Source organism: Balaenoptera borealis (assembly GCF_965194805.1).
Source record: "Balaenoptera borealis genome assembly, chromosome: 1".
NCBI classification, from domain to species: domain Eukaryota; kingdom Metazoa; phylum Chordata; class Mammalia; order Artiodactyla; family Balaenopteridae; genus Balaenoptera; species Balaenoptera borealis.
In genome coordinates, this window is record NC_138860.1 from 58,379,424 (window position 1) to 58,396,552 (window position 17,129).

The following is a 17,129-nucleotide window of genomic DNA, read 5'->3' on the forward strand; positions in this document are numbered from 1 at the left end:
TAGAGAGAGAGAGAGAGAGAGAGAGAGAGAGAAAGAGAGAAAGAGAGAGAGAATTGGCTTTAATAAAAGATCTTGAAGCATGCCCATAGCAACACATCACCTGAGTTGGTCAACATTTAATTAGAATATTTTGATACCATTACACACTACTTTGATACCAGCTACCAAGGAACAAAAATTATCTGAGATAGGAGACTCCAATGGTTCTCAACACGTGGGTCAGAAGAATGAGGGGAGGGAAAGTGCAGAGGAAGGAAGGGCTCAGGGATGGAGAAAACACATGGTCCTCTATCCTTTCTTCCTCATGTGGGTCCCCTTAGATGTTTTAAAATGTTAGTTTGATATTAAAAATTTAGCCATCTGTTAATATTTAACAAAAATGTTCTGGTCCTAATTCAATGAGAAATGCCAGATGGATTTCATTTCATATTTTATTTGCAGCCTAAGCAGTTTTGATAGCCAGAGCTGGCAAGAGACTGGAAGCACAAGGACCCTAGTATGAAATACCCCCTATAAACTATGATAAAGCACAGAAAATACTTCCTTCCTTTGAGTCTAGAATAAAATGTGGGTCCAGAAAGAAATGATTCCATTAAATTGTCAAACTCTTTGAGGAAAAAAGAACCCATTAGAAGTGAACTAATATTAACTAGAACAAATTCTCTTAAAATTAACAACACTTTAGGAAGAAAATGCACATTTGAGAGGGGAGGTCTGCAAATGGGACCAAACTAATCTTGGTAAAACAAAACATACTGGATGCCAAAGAATTATTAGAAACATTTACTTTTAAGGATTGGCCCAGGGACAATATTATCATATGCATAAATGCCTAACAACCAGTATAATAGAAGAGAGCCAAATACTCAGTTTAAGAAACCTAGTCGATATCTATTACCTGGGGCACTTTAGCACAGTCCTTGTTAAACAGTAGTCCTCTGTATATCTCGGGTGACAGTCCTGAGAAAAACCAGGCCTAGACCCCAGAGGAGGAGAGCATGGAGACCTAGCCATGACTTTTAATAAACAACTATTAATGTCTGTGGGAAATACATGTAATGTACAGATATGTTTGACATAAGCCTTTTTGTTCCTGAAGCTCCTCCAGCTCTCGCTTGAGAATTGGTCTAGGCTCAGCTGTGTGGGGCAGAACTCTTCCATGCCTCTAGCCTGCTTGTGGGGACCACACTCTCTGCAGACATCAGAAAGTATTATTGCAAGAACTATCACTGGCTTTGCCACTTCTCACTCCTAAATTAATCAGGGAAAGTTGGGCAGAGCACTTTAGAATAGTGAGGCAGAGAGAAATAGATGACTCGAGAAGTTGAAGGAAGCTGGTTGGAGAACAAAATGGCTGTCCTGGCAGACAAGGTCTTCAAAGAAGATAGCAAAACAAAACAAAACAAAAACATAAAAGAAACTGAATGGCAGTGAGAGGAGCCCAAGAATAAACATGAAAAAGCAAAGCACTGTAAGAAGATTCCAATGTTTCTTGTACAAAAATTAACAGTATATTAGCAAACACAAGGATATTCTAAATAGCAAAATACATAATTTACATAAATGAAGCATTATAGTTGGGTCTAACTTGTTTGAAAGACTTGTCAGACTATTTTAGGATAGCATTCTAAGAGGCAAGATCATAGACTGAATGAAAAGCTACCCAATACATAATCAAATGAAAATGTTTGAGACGCAGGGAACATTTTTTTTTACTGGTTGTTTTTCAATGCCCTAAATTTAAGCAGCTGGATTTTTTTAATGCATCATCCTATTCAACCTTTTGAAATGATGGATTCGCCTTTAATGGAAAATCTGCATCTCATTGTAAAGATGGAATACAATGTCCTTGGCATGTTTTCTATAGAAGTAGGCTCCCTTTTGTACTGCATTCTTTAGCATATAGTGAAGACCAAAACTCCAGCAAGTTTACATCAGATATTAAACACTGGAGAAATACACACATATGCAGAGAGAGAAATACTAAAAATGCAGTTTCATTTCCAAAGGACTAAATGTCATTTATCTAAGAGTTCTGAGGACATATTGCTAAATTATTTCATAATCAAGAGTTATTTTTATATTTTATTTTCCCAGTTTTATTGAGATGTAATTGACGTACAACATTGTGTACCTTTAAGGTATACAACATGTTGATTTGATAAACATATATTGCAAAATGATTACTACCATAGCTTTAGCCAATGCCTTCATCATCTCACATAATTACCATTTTTTTTGTGGTGGGAATATATAAGATTTACTGTCTTAGCATCTTTCAAGTTAAGAATACAGTATTATTAACTATAATCACCATGCTGTACATTAGATTGCTAGAACTTATTTGTCTTGTAAGTGGAAGTTTGTGCCCTCTGACCAATGTCTCCCTATTTTTTCCACACCCCCATCCCTGTTAACCACCATTCTACTCTCTGTTTCTGAGTTTCGCTCTTTAAGATTATACAAATAAGTGATATCCTATATTATTTTCTCTTACTCTGACTTATTTCACTTAGCATAATGCCCTTAAAGTCCATCCATGTTGTTGCAAATGGCAGGATTTCCTTCTTTCTCATGGTTGAATAATATTCCATTGTCTGTGTATACCATATCTGTTTTATCCATTCACCCATCAGCTGTCACTTAGGTTGTTTCCGTATCTTGGCTATTGTGAATAATGCTGCAATAAACATGGGAGTGCAGGTATCTCTTCAAGATTCTGTTTTCATTTCTTTGGATATATACCCGGAAGTGGGACTACTGGATCATAAGGTAGTTCTATTTCTTTTTTTTAAAGTATTTGTTTATTTATTTATTTATGGCTGTGTTGGGTCTTTGTTTCTGTGCGAGGGCTTTCTCTAGTTGTGGCAAGTGGGGGCCACTCTTCATCGCGGTGCGTGGGCCTCTCACTATCGCGGCCTCTCTTGTTGTGGAGCACAGGCTCCAGACGCGCAGGCTCAGCAATTGTGGCTCACGGGCCCAGCTGCTCCGCGGCACGTGGGATCTTCCCAGACCAGGGCTCGAACCCATGTCCCCTGCATTGGCAGTCAGATTCTCAACCACTGCGCCACCAGCGAAGCCCCAAGGTAGTTCTATTTTTAATTTCTTAAGGAACCTCCATACTGTTTTCCATAATTTATATTCCCATCAATAGTACATAAGTGTTCCTTTTCTCCACATTCTTGCCAACACTTGTTATCTTGTCTTCTTGATGATAGCCATTCTAACAGGTGTGAGGTGATATCTCCTTGTGGTTTTGATTTGCATTTCCCTGATAATTAGTGATGTTGAACACCTTTTCATGTACTTGTTGGCCATCTGTATGTCTTATTTGGAAAAATGTCTGTACACTACTGTATTTTTTTTTAACATCTTTATTGGAGTATAATTGCTTTACAATGGTGTGTTAGTTTCTGCTTTATAACAAAGTGAATCAGCTATACATATACATATATCCCCATATCTCCTCCCTCTTGCGTCTCCCTCCCACCCTCCCTATCTCACCCCTCTAGGTGGTCACAAAGCACTGAGCTGATCTCCCTGTGCTATGCGGCTGCTTCCCACTAGAAGAGTTTTAAGACTGACAAAAATAGAAGAAAAAGAAGATTCAGACTGATTTGCTTAATTAAAGTTATAAGTCAAATGGAGAATTAAATGAGAGAGCAATGAAATGACATATCGTGGATATTTCTAAAATTCTTGGTGTTTTTGGGAAAGTATGACATTCTGCTAAAAGAACATCTTGAATATGAAATAGCTAAAATAAACAAAAGAAATAGAGGAGGAGAAAGGAAAAATAGAATTATAATTTCCAAAATATAGTGAATCTGAGCACCAGCTTAACTGAGACATTTGCTACATATTCTTTTTAACTCCATTAAACTGCCTAAACATAATGCAGTGTTCAATATGGTAGCCTCTAGCTAAGGGGAGTACCAAGTATTTGAAATGTAGCTAGTCAAATTGGGATGTACTTTAAGTGTTAACTACAAACCAGATTTCAAAGATTTAGTATGAAAAAAGAATGCAAACTATATCATCAATACTTTTATATGGATTATATGTTGAAATGATAATACTTTGAATATATTGGGGTAAATAAAGTATTATTAAACATAATTTCATCTGTTTATTTTTACTGTTTTGAATGTGGCTGCTAGACAATTTTAAATGGCATACGTGACTCACATTAACTTTCTATTGACAGTGATGAGCCCATGTACCTATCATCACTTTCCTTCCTCTCATCCATTCAATTTTCCTCTTGAAAATTGATAAATACACCTTTCTGCCATCAGGTGTATTTATCATTCTCCCAGTCACCCAGTCTGAAACCTCACTGCCATTTATGATGTATTGTCTTCCTTCACCTCCTTTATTACATCAAGACTACGCTGCATTGTGTTTGAAGCATTTGTCAGAGCTCCCATTGTTTGACATTCCCACTACATTAATCCAGGTCCTTGGCATCTCACAAGCATGCAGTTATAAATGGCTTCCTATCTAGTCTTCTAGTCTTCTAATTCCTCTAACATCACCAGGGAGGGCAATTTTCTTAAACCACCCTGTCAAATTCATTACAGTCCTTCAAAACGTTCATAGCTCTCCATTACTTACGGAAGAAATTCCATGAAACTCCTTAATGTGAAATTGAAAAACACCTACAAATTGGTCCGATCCTTATTTGTCAATATCTCCTTTACTCTTCCATAGGAAGTCTCCATTTCAACCAAATACACATTTGCCAACAGTCTTTTCCCAGCTTGAGACACCCTGTCAACTTCTCCCTGTCATACCAGTTCACTATTTAGAGTCCAGCTCAAGTTTCTATATTCTGTGCAAAAAGTTTTCCCAGGTTTTTAATTATTTGTCTGTCTGTGTCACTTCCCCATCTCTCTCCTTTCAATTCATACAATAGGTATTGTTTATTCTATTAATTTTTAAATTATAGGCATACCTTGGAGATGTTACAGGTTTAGATCCAGACCACCGCAATAAAGCAAATATCACAATAAAGCAAGTCAAATGATTTTTTTTGGTTTCCCAATGCTATAAAAGTTATGTTTACACTATACGGTAGTCTATTAAATGTGGAATAGCATTATGTCTTAAAAAACAACGAACTTACCTTAATTTAAAAGTACTTTGTTGCTTAAAAACACTAACCATCATCTGACAAGGTAGGGTTGTTACAAAACTTCAATTTGTAAAAAAACACATTATCTGAGAAGAGCAATAAAGTGAAGCACAATAAAATGAGGTATGCCTGTATACCTTATATGAGACACCCTCATCTTGTAAATGCACTACATTAAAAAATTTCTGTCAAAGTTGTTCATTTGGAACTCAGAATGTTCAGTAAATTTTATTGTTCAAGTAGGTTACATTTGCAAAGAAAAGAGAAAAGTAGAGAATGTTTTTTGTAATATTTGTAAATAAACAAGAAATAGAATTTAATATTTTAAACATTTTATCTTTAGTAGACATTTTGGAGGAAGCATTTGCAAAATTCTAGAGAAAGATTTTTTAATGGAGATTCAGAAAGAAATTTCTGTGTATTTTCAAAAGCTTCAGAAGCTGATGTCACTCATTCAACACCATTATTTTCTTCATTTTGAAACATGGTACCTTTCCTTTTCTCAATATAAGGTTTTTACCAGCACTATTTGTATGGGAGGCATCAAAGACGACAGGGATTCTTTGTTCAAAGAGAGAGGGAATATGAGAGAGAGTGTGTTTTTTCCTTGCAATAACTTGGTAAGAGTTAGAAGAAAGAGGAGAAATAGAATAGGCCAAAATAAGGAGGCATTAATGTGTGAAAGAGTGTGGTCTGAGGTGGAAGTAACTAAACTATGAGTGGTAAAAGCAGAGGAATCAAGTTGGAGGGAGGCAGGAATTAAGATATAGCCCCACAGTATGTGTTCACTGACCTTGAAAGGAAACAAAAGGATCAATGAGGGACAGATGTGGGGTCAGCAAGTGCCCAATGATAACCTTTAGCTGGCAGAGCACCATCAATAAAACTTGGTTGCTGGAAGGAGCTACAGTGGGTATGAGGAGAGGGTTTGGTGTGTGGAGGAATAGCTCCTGCATATGCAAAGGATTGGAAAGTCTTTCAAACAATTGGTGACTCATAGGTAGAGAGTTTTACAACTTGGGGAATATTTGAGTGGCCTTGGTTTGATGACTATATTGAATCATTTTATTTCTGCATCATTCTCACTAATAAGGCAACAAAATCTTCAAGGATAAGATCACAAATCCTTCCTCATTTCCACATATTATAATACCTAGCATAGTGGTCATTGAAATTTACATAGCATATATTATAGATATTTGTTGAATTGACTTTAGAATGTCTGATGACCAAAGCCAAATACTGCATAAAAATGTTGATAGTCACATATATTTTGAGAATCAAATAAAAATTCTATGGGAAAAAAAACCTGTATAAGATACTTAACTGATTGGCATTGCTTTTGATCATTAAACTTTTATAAAGTTTAGGCTGACTGCCATGTTTATTTTTACCTCTGCCTTTGTTTGTATTGCTTCTACTTGCTAGGAATGCCTCTTCTCAGCAAGAAGGCAAATACTAGTGGCCTTGAAATTTATGTCAATTGCCACCTCCTCCATGAAGTCTACTCTGATTACAGCAAATCATAGACCTCTGTATAGCTCTCAAATTTCCCATAATTTTTGTCATAGGCTATATACAATGCCATTTCTTATTTATGTTCAGTTTGCCTCTTCAAGCAAATTGGAAGCTCCTTGAGGGCAAGGACTGTGTTATAATTCTTTTGTGTTTACATTTAACAGTTATTACACTGCTGCATACACAGATGTTGCTTATCAAACCTTTGATTGTTGATGATACATTACAAATAAAATACCAACATGATGGAATTTTACTCTTATGGTGTACCTATACTATTTTTACTATTATGTCTACCTATACTATTATGTTAAAAATGATCTAACCAGATGTGATATGAAAATTTATTTTAAATTCCTCAAAGATTGATTTTGAATTAATTTAAGTGTTTTGCTTAGTATTATATGGTTTATTAAGTGAAATTTTACTAACCTAGACCAACATACTTGATTTGATTAATAAAAAAATCTCATGGCCTAAACATATAAATATACTGTGACAATCCAATACACTTCAAAACAGTACAAAAAACAAAATGCAGCAGATACGCTACTCTTAAGAGGTAAGAACTGCTATAAAGTTTTAAAAATTGACAGAACATAAAAGAGACTAGATTATAAAAGACAAGAGAAAATTATTTTAAAAAGCCAGTAAAGGCACCAAATATATCTTTGAAATATGTAATAATGGTTCCAAATTTATTTTTTAAATATGTGAGATTTGTTATAATTCTTCACTGCCTTGCTCTAACATTTTAAAACATCATGGCAATTCCTCAGGCTAATAAATAATCAGATTAGAAACAGACTCCATGACAGACTAACAGAATATACCATGTTGCTGAGAATAGCTGTGCTTCACAAGAGCAAAGATTCCTGGTTTTGACCACTCCTCTTCTCATACTCAATAATATTTCATGTGCATTCTCTATTATCACATTTGCCATATTGTATACTCCTAATCTGTTAAATGTCTCTTCTCCTATTGAGAACCTGACATTTATTTGTCCTCCCTCAGTGCTGCACCATTCTGCTAGCAATGAATGCGGCATTTGTAGGACACAACAGCACCGACGATGTGTGTAGGGCACAGAGGGGGTACGGCATTGCCAGCTACAGGAGGAGACAATATGATGAAGCGACTGAGAACCTGGTCCAAAAACAGGGCAGTAGCCCACAGATCAGTCCAAGCTGAAAAGATCCCTCGTCCAGGGGCTATAAATGCTTTTGCAGAATCCTGAAAACTCATGAGATACTGTGGGACACTCAATTATTATAATTTGCTTGCTGCTCAAGAGACAATGATGTTGATCAATATTTTTTCCCTGACAATGTTTTCTTTTTTCCTTGATACACTATGACCAGAATGTTTGCAAACAGGGAAACTGGAGACTTTATCCTGCGTTTCTGGGTGGGGATCAGGGCCAAGAAAAATGTGATGCCCTCATAAATTAATATAAGCCTTTCATGCTTTGAATAACTGACACAAGAATTATGAAAGCATACATACTCATCATGCTTCCACCCTCACCTCACCTCATTTTCCAAGATGACACTGTATTGCCCTTTAGAGTAAATTCTAATTCTTCCACATACCCACTGCACCAACCACGGGACTCCTGCTTTCCCGGAAGTCAATGCATTTTCACTTTCCACACAGAACACATCCAATCATATCTTGTCTTCATCTATACTATTTCCTCCACTAGAAATACTGCTGCCTATTTGCCACTCTGTTTCTCTTCCCTCAAAATTCCTGCAAAAGATTACTCCATCTAGCTCAATGTACATTTTTTCTTCAAGTATTATAGGTCTCATTTTTCTGTCTTCTTTTCCTTCCCCACCCTATTCGTAGACTTATATTTTCAAATCAGTGGGATCCTTTAAAAAAATTCTGACACCGAAGCCCATTACATTAAGTAGATTAAAAAGTGTAGGTCCTCAATTGAAGCAAGAGTGGGGATATGAGAAACCTGCCCATTAAGACTCATCCTCTCGCCCTAAGAAATGCAGTTGCAATGACTAAGGACTCTAGTACACAGGCCTGGATCTCCGGATCCCTCTTCCAGAGTCTGGTTCACCTGCTAGTCTTATTCTCCAGATGTTCCCACAGTGCCAGGGCTCTGCTCTCACCTCCAGTCTGCCTGGAACTTGATTTGCCTCACCCCTTTAAGTCCACTACACCAAGCAGCTCCATCTAGCTCCCTGTGACTTCTAACTGAGCAAACGCATCTCTCAGAACCATGGATACAATCTAGCAAATCTTTCCAGTTCAAACCACTCCTGCCATGCTCTGCCGGCCTGATTGGGCACTTTGATGTGCCCACCAAAAACTCACCCAAGTATGCAGTGCTCCTGAACCACCACAAGCTCCTGCTATGGCCAGGTATGGCACTCAGGCCTCGTCTATCATTTCCGGGATTCCTCCCACCCAAGTCTGATCCCTTGACAGAACTTGTGTGCTTGGTTTGTACTACATTACTTTGTACTTTTGCCTTATTTTCTAAGTGTCCAAATGTTTCATCTAAGTGTGTGTATGCTCTGCCTTTCCAACTACCAGGTAAACTCCTAAGGGAAAGAGCGAATCCATTACTATTATTACCTTTTTAAATTATTTTTATTTGATGTATCTTGCTCCCTTGCTACACTATAACTATGTCCTGACTTCCCCATCAAAGCGTCAAGTCTTTGAGGGAAGCAACTGCTTCCTTCTTACTTTTGGTTGCATAGTTGACATTCTACAAAGTGTTGAATGCACATATGCCTGAGTTCCCTCATAGGCTGGCATGGTGCTTTGCCTAGATTAAGGACTCAGAGATGATGACTGACTTATAAAATAATCAAAATATCAAAGAAAAAAGAGCCTATATAAATATTGAGAATACCAGATTACTAGTTCCACTTGCTGTTGAAAACTAAAATCTGGTGTTTATTGCTATTAAAAAGTTATAACTATAGAGATGTACAAGTATGAAACTCATAAACTACCCATCTTTTTAGCTGGGCTTTAATACCCTGCTTTAATCAGAATTACATTTTGAGTAGTAAATAGCATCTGTGAGCCAGCACACTGCTAGTAAATAGTACTTCTTTAGATTTTCCTCTTGGGCACTGAAGAAACTGTCTATGTGTGCCTTTGATGGGCTGTCCTAGTAGGCCCAAGAAAACTCCATGGTTTATATGCTATTGGCTTCATGGCTACCCCCTCTGCACTCACTCAGATCCTTAAATGGAGCTACACACTGGCATATCTTTACTGGGTAAGGGAAATACAGTCACACTTGTCATTACCCAACCGGAGACACTGCTCTTTTCCTGGCTCCTTCTCTCTCTTCAGAGTCCAGTTAAATCTCCACCTCCTCCAGGAAGCCTGTCTGGCCATAAGAGCCCACTGGAGGGCTCCCTCCTCCCTTCTCATGGCATTCTTGGGCAATACCACTTTTTTTTTTTTTTTCATTTAGTATATATATATTGCCCTATAATTTCAGGTACATCTGATACCCTCAAAATGTGGACTCCTCTTACCCCCGATTAAAAAGGTACTTTTATAATTTGAAAGTGAGAATAGTAATGATTTTATTCTTAAATGTTTATATTTAATCTCTATATTAATCCTTATATTTAAAGCAATATTCATGAATATTTGTACATACACTGACAATGTAAAAGACAGATATAATAAGTGCACTAAAGAATAAATTTAAAGGACTTATGGTTAAGCATGGTAGATTGATTGCATGCATATATAGCCTTTCCCTCCTCCAAACCCACTATGATAACAGTGAAGGAATAAAAAGATATTGATTCACAAGGACAAAGAAAATGGGAGGGGAGAAAACAGTGGACAAGAGATTTCCCAAAAGCTTTGGAAGAGGGAAAGCAGATAGAGGAACATTCATTAACTTAGCATACAGATAGGAGTTATCACCTCCTAACACCTACACGGGGAGAGAATGGAGGAGAAGCCACTCCACTTGGGTCCTGTCTTCCCCTTGGAGGCACCTGGTACCTCACATGAAGGGATACAGTTGTGGGAGTGAAAGGGCAGGATGAGATAGAGCCATACACAGAAGTACACAGAGCAACTGATGACATAGGGTCCTTCCCTCTAAGTATGGCAGCCCATTCCTTAACCCCAGCAGGAGACCAGAGGCTTTTCCCTAGAGAAAAGATTATACAAAAGAAGTTTTGGACCCAGAGATACCAGGCAGGGTGGACAGCAAACATGGGTTAAAAACAAGAGAACTTAGTGAAAGCCTTTATACTGAAATGCTGTCCCTCAGCCCCCTTTCCTGCCCTCCCCCAGAATGCCAGCAACCAGATGGATTTCTATTCCTCTGTCAGGCAGGATATTGGACTGTTGTTCTCTGGGAGGCTAAACAGATTCAGAGAAAATGCCCCATATCCTAACATTTCAAGGAAAAAGCCAGCTTTCTACCTGATCACCTTACAAGGAGATCCTATATTTCGCAAGCCCCACTCACACATAGAATTTCCAAGTAGCTGAATGGCACAGAATCACCATTGATTATATATATCACAGCTATTAACTGAAGTGGATTCTGAGGATGGATTATCTCAACACCCATTCCAACCTCCTTGTAAAGTTTGAGTTCAATTCAAAACTCCCCTTCCCTTCCCAATCTTGCTCTTACAGTGAGGGCTCCAGAGGAGACATAGTTTCAGCCAATCTGATGTGCTCATGCCAGACTTTGGTTCAGAAGTGAGACACACTGAAAAGAGACAGAGGATGTGGCACCTGTTTTGTTGGCCTGGATCATGGCAGAGGTGGTATGGCTCTGGATCCAGAGGCTATATAATATAGGGTGGCTTCCTGATTGTGTTGCCTCCAGATTGGTGGAAGAAACAGCTCCCTGGCAACCCAGGTTCTGAAATTTAATTTGGAGAACCATTCCTGGAAACTCAGCCTATTTCTGTAATTTTTCCCTCCTAAAGGTTCTTTGAACAGTATATCTCCCTTAATTAATGTTTTGCTACTTAAAGTAGCTAGAGTAGATTCTGTTGTTGATAATTAAGAACTCTGAAAATACAGTAGCAATATCTAGTCATCATGTACTATTATGTCTTAGCAAAAATGAATAGCCAGTAAAGCAGAAGAATAAACATTTCCCATTTTAATAGTCATTTAAAAAAAACTACATGAACTGATTATTAACAAGTATGTGAATGTGAGCATGAGTGTGAGTGTGTGTGTGTGTGTGAGTGAGAGAGAGTGAGAAAGCTATGCAGTTATGAATTTCCAGGGCTTTTCACTCAAGGAAAGAGTCTTTAGCTAGGAAAAATTATATACATATGAGAAATAACCTGTATGAGAAATTTTAAATTGAAAATTCAAGGGGTAGGTGGCAGCATTTGAGCAGATTTATAAGAAACAAAATAAGGCAAATGATGTGAATAAAACAGAAAGAAAAATTCCTGGTGGCATGTATGTTCATAAACTATTACCAACTACCTCTATAATCACAGTGAACTTCATGGGTTAAATTTTCTCTACTAGTAAGCTAAGTATAGGGACTTTACTTAGCATGGCAAAACATACTGCAAGCACTTTAAAATTAGCATATTTCAAATGTTTAATGGTCTCATTTCTTCACTTCTTTCTGTGTTCCAAGGCAACACAATTTATATTTTTTTAACAGAGAAAGTTTCAAGTTTGGAATGGTGACTAGTTTACATGAAAAGGTATGTGATATAATACGAATTCCTGGTGGTAATATCCCTCAATTTTGACTTCTGTGGCTGCACATTAAATTACAAAGTGAATTTAAGAGATCCCACAAACTCTGAAATTATGCTTACTTTGTAACGCTTTCAAGTGCATATTAATCATACAAAATTCTACATGCATAGCCCTTTGAGTATAATTGTATTAAATAAAAGTGTTATTTTGGCTAAATGCACCATACATTTGTAAAAGTTCAACTCAATAAAAGTAACTTGTTTACAAATTCAGCATAATTTTTACTTATCTTAGAAAAGTGGGGGTCAGGAAGGCATGTACAAATAAAATCCTCTGACAATTCCCAGAACTCAGTAGATGAACGGTTTAAATTTTACTCCCATCATTTGTCACCAAGCTTCAGACAAAAATCAAGGCTCAATTTTTCCCTCTCTCCCCTATCATTTCAGCAAAGAAACATTCAAAAAGAGGCAGCACTAAGGAAAAAAGCAACAGGAGTGAGCATTCAACCAAACTAGTGAGCTTTTCTGAAGTCCTCTGAATTGACCTTTAAGCTACCCCTCCCACTCCTCTGCTGATATTAACATAATTCAATAAGGTTCCTTCTGAGAGGGAAACAACTGTTTGAAAAGGAGACCTGAGTGTCATGCCCTCTGTACTTTACTGAGAGCCCTTCTCCCTGTGTTCCAGGGAGTGTGGGCTCAAGATGGGAACAGGGAAAAAGGGGCCCCTTCCATGTGCCTTCTGAGATGCAGCCCTGGACTTAAAATGACATTTGGCTGGATTGCTCTGAGCACAGCTGGTGGTCTGTGTACTGCTATTGGCTCAAACACATGTCCACCCAGAAACAAGCTTTGGACAAGGGAAAAAGAAGTGCAATAGTTCTTCTCCATCAATCCTAATCCTAGCTTGCCCACTGCTTTCTTGGGGAAGGGTGATGAAGAACAAAAGTAGCACAGAGAAAGAGAAAGGAGCAGGTGGAGGGAAGACAGAGAAAGGGAGAGTGAAGTGACATGTAGAAGGAATCAAAAGAAACCAAAAGCTACCTAAGCTAGAAGTGCTCTCTGCTTTCACTGCATGCACAGGTGGCCCTATCCCCAGTCTCTGAGAAACAACGACCAGTGAGTCAAGGACAAGGACGCACATGGTTTGGAATTAAGACATAAGGGTTCACATATGAGCTCTGTCACTAGCCATGTGAACCCAGGCAAATTACTTGATTTCTCTAAGCCTTATTTTATCTCTATATAGAGGTGATAATTCTTGCTTCATAGGGGGTGTGATGATTAAATGAGATCATGCAGAGGTCTGTGCATTTAGGGATTCCTAATGTCTGTTTACCTTTCCTTGGGGGACACTTTATTAGCCATCATCTTCCCACCAAGAAAAACAGTAAGGTGGGTGTTTCTTCAACATACTTACAATAGTAAGCTTTTACACTTGTAAGTTATAGAACTATGAGGGAAATGAGATAATTACATGCCCAGCAGATAAACACACATTAAACACTGTATTTATCACATGAACAATATCAAGCCAGGAGGGTGACAAGCAGTGAAACAATATCAACAACTTTCAACTCTGCGTTCTTATTCAAGGAAGGTTTGTAAGAAACCCAAAACTGTCGGACTATGTCCATATCCAGAGAGAGGAAATGTGACTACAGGCTAAGGGGTGATACTAATTCCTCTCCTTCACTCCCACGATGGATTGTACCAAATAGGTCAAGGAAATTACTTAGAGGGAGTACAAGTTCTGAAGGAAATACGAAAATGAAATTCAATATTGAAGAATCATCTACTTTTTATTACAGATATATTATGATACTTAAAAAAAAATAAGCAGGAGTCTCAAGACTGACTAGGAAACTAAAAAGTAGGAAAGGCTTGTTTTCTTTCTCCAAACATCTTCCATTTAGGCAGTTTCTCTTCTCTGTGGATTCCACACCAAGATGGCCTGGGCTGGCTGCTTTGCTGCTGCTTAGTTTGTAAATTTCTCCCCCTGCTATGTCCCAAGAAAGCTCCCCCTCTCACTACATTTGTCCTGTATACTACCAACTAGATTTTAAAAGCCAAGAGTAGGGAATCTGTTTATCTCCGTAGATCGCTGATACTAGTAGATACTTAATACACGCTGATTTATGATGATATCAAACTCACCTCTACTATGCCTCCTTCTGCTAGGCTTTGTTTCATGCATAATTACATTTATAATAAATTAATGTCGCTAGGAAATCAATTGTTATTAATTATTCTTCCCAGGAAATATTTTTTTTAGAAACGTTTTTTAAGGATTTTTTTTTAATTTATTTAATTAATTAATTTATTTATTTATGGCTGTGTTGGGTCTTCATTTCTGCGTGAGGGCTTTCTCTAGTTGTGGCAAGCGGGGGCCACTCTTCATCTCGGTGCGCGGGCCTCTCACTATTGCGGCCTCTCTTGTTGCGGAGCACAGGCTCCAGACGCGCAGGCTCAGTAATTGTGGCTCACGGGCCTAGTTGCTCTGTGGCATGTGGGATCTTCCCAGACCAGGGCTCGAACCCGTGTCCCCTGCATTGGCAGGCAGATTCTCAACCACTGCGCCACTAGGGAAGCCCAAGGATTTTTTTGATGTGGACCATTTTTAAAGTCTTTATTGAATTTGTTACAATATTGCTTCCGTTTTATGTTTTGCGTTTTTTTTTGGCCACGAGGCATGTGGGACCTTAGCTCCCCGCCCAGGGATCGAACCCGCACCCCCTGCATTGGAAGGCAAAGTCTGAACAACTGGACTGCCAGGGAAGTCCCTCCCAGGTAATATTTTTGCATTTAAATTGGGTACTTCAATCCTTTCACCTGAAAGGACTGAGTCATTCAAGTGCTTTAGCCACGTGGTAGGCCTGAGATCCTTGGGTTGCCCTTAAATCATCCCAGTATGTAGCTGTCTAGTCCAAGGCTGGACCAGAAAACCCTGACTGCTTCTCCATATCTTAAAGCAGTATGCTTAGAGTAGTGTTTCTGCAATTAGAGTCTCCTGACCCCCATCTCTCCCATTAATGTTGTTGATCAATCGAAGTTTTTTGGTATAGTTCTGTTTGAATTTGACTTTCTTCGCTTTTTTAAAGTAGAATGATAAGCATAAGGTACTTATATATTTGTAGATATTTAAAATAAAATAATTTTGTGTTCATACATAAATAATATTATAAATAAAAATAGTTTGCATATGTTTATAACTGATAAGGATTCTTTTTCTTTAAAGGGTGTTTGGACATTACCCAAGTTTGAGAAACACTGATTTAGGGAAAGGGTATTTGGAATTCTCTTAAAAGGGTTGACATGGTCAAAACAGGTACAAACAAATGACCCTGACTTATAAATAACTTGGAGCATAGCTTAGGAATTGCTTTAATTTCTAATTGCCCTCAGCAGGACCAGGAGAAAAAACACTCTGGCCCTCAGAACCTGGGAGGCCCAGCCTTGGCTGGAGCATACATTGAGGGTCCTTGGGGGGACTGTTTTCCTGCTCTGTACTTCACTTTCACTATATGTAAAGCAGGGATAATAATACACAAAATCAATCCTTAAATTGAAAAATGAAAACAAATAAACTTAACGTTATGGGAACAAAGAGGCAATAGATGAAAAAAGCATTTTCATCTTTTGAGAAAAAGAAGGTACTATTTAAAAGAGTAACTCTTGAAAATATCTCAATAATATGTGTCTAATTCATACTGACATGTGTAATTGAACCTATGTTTAATTTTTGCTGCAAATTATCTGCTTCCTTTAAGAAGCCCGGTTGGTAAAATGCTGAGTTGTATGGTTCAAAAATAGAGCTGTGGAAGAATTAGGGATACCTGGGAAAGACAAAATAAGGTTGGGCCCTTAACAAAAGAAGAATGGGTGAATCAAAGGAAGAGGAAGGGAGAACACAGCAGAAAAAGCTGGTGCTAAGGATAAGAAAAGACATCATCAAAAAGCTGGTAGAAAGTAATAGAAGTAAGTGGGGGTTATGGAGATTTTCACACCTAGACCTCATTAATAACATAGAAAAAGTTTTACACAGACAGGACCAGACAAATAAAGACCCAGAGCAACCCAAAGAGAGATAAACAACATAAACACAAATACTGAGTTTTATCCAACTTTAGGTGACAGTGTGTCATCCTCTTTCCTGCCCCATGCTCCCTACCCCCCTCCTCCCACTCCTCCTCCTTTTCTTACTCTTGCTAAACTTAAATACTTATTGAGTTATTTACAATTAGATTTAATGGTTACTTATAATTAAATTTAATTAATTACTCTTTTATTATTCAGAATAATTATATTTCAATATATAAAAAGATAAATCTCAGATCCCTTCTTATTTTAACTGTGTTAACATATTTAAAATAAAATTAGAGTGATGAAAACTATATTGCTTTTCTAAAAATACCAGGATCCACGCCCCCTCCCCCCAAAAAAGAAAAAAAGCAACCTCAGTTCTTTAAGTATAACAGAAATGTTGCAAGACATTATTTTTTTATAGGTTCATCAGGGAAGCCTTCCTTGACATGGGAAGTGATATGTATGATTTAAAAGATCATTTGGTCACTTTGTGGAGTGTGAATTAGGGAGGGTCAAGAGTAGGAGCAGGAAACCAAATAGGAGACTAATGCAGTAGTGCAGGAAAGAGACAGTGGTCTTTACAGCTAGGATAGCAGTGGAAGAGAGAACTGACTGGGTTTGGGAAAAGGTTTTAGAGGAGAGCAGTTCTTGGTAAACTACAGCCCAGAGGGCTAAATCTGGCCTTA

At 37.9% G+C, this 17,129-nt stretch overlaps 1 protein-coding gene and 1 long non-coding RNA gene across 7 annotated transcripts in view; one reads left to right on the forward strand and one right to left on the reverse strand.

Moving 5' to 3' along the window:
• DNM3 (dynamin 3) overlaps nt 1-17,129 on the reverse strand; it is a 576,662-nt gene that overhangs the window by 156,337 nt on the left and 403,196 nt on the right. The window lies entirely within an intron of this gene.
• LOC309605668 lies at nt 18-14,653 on the forward strand. The gene is made up of 2 exons (XR_014231485.1): nt 18-2,772; nt 3,087-14,653. It is a non-coding gene; the product is annotated as an uncharacterized lncRNA (long non-coding RNA).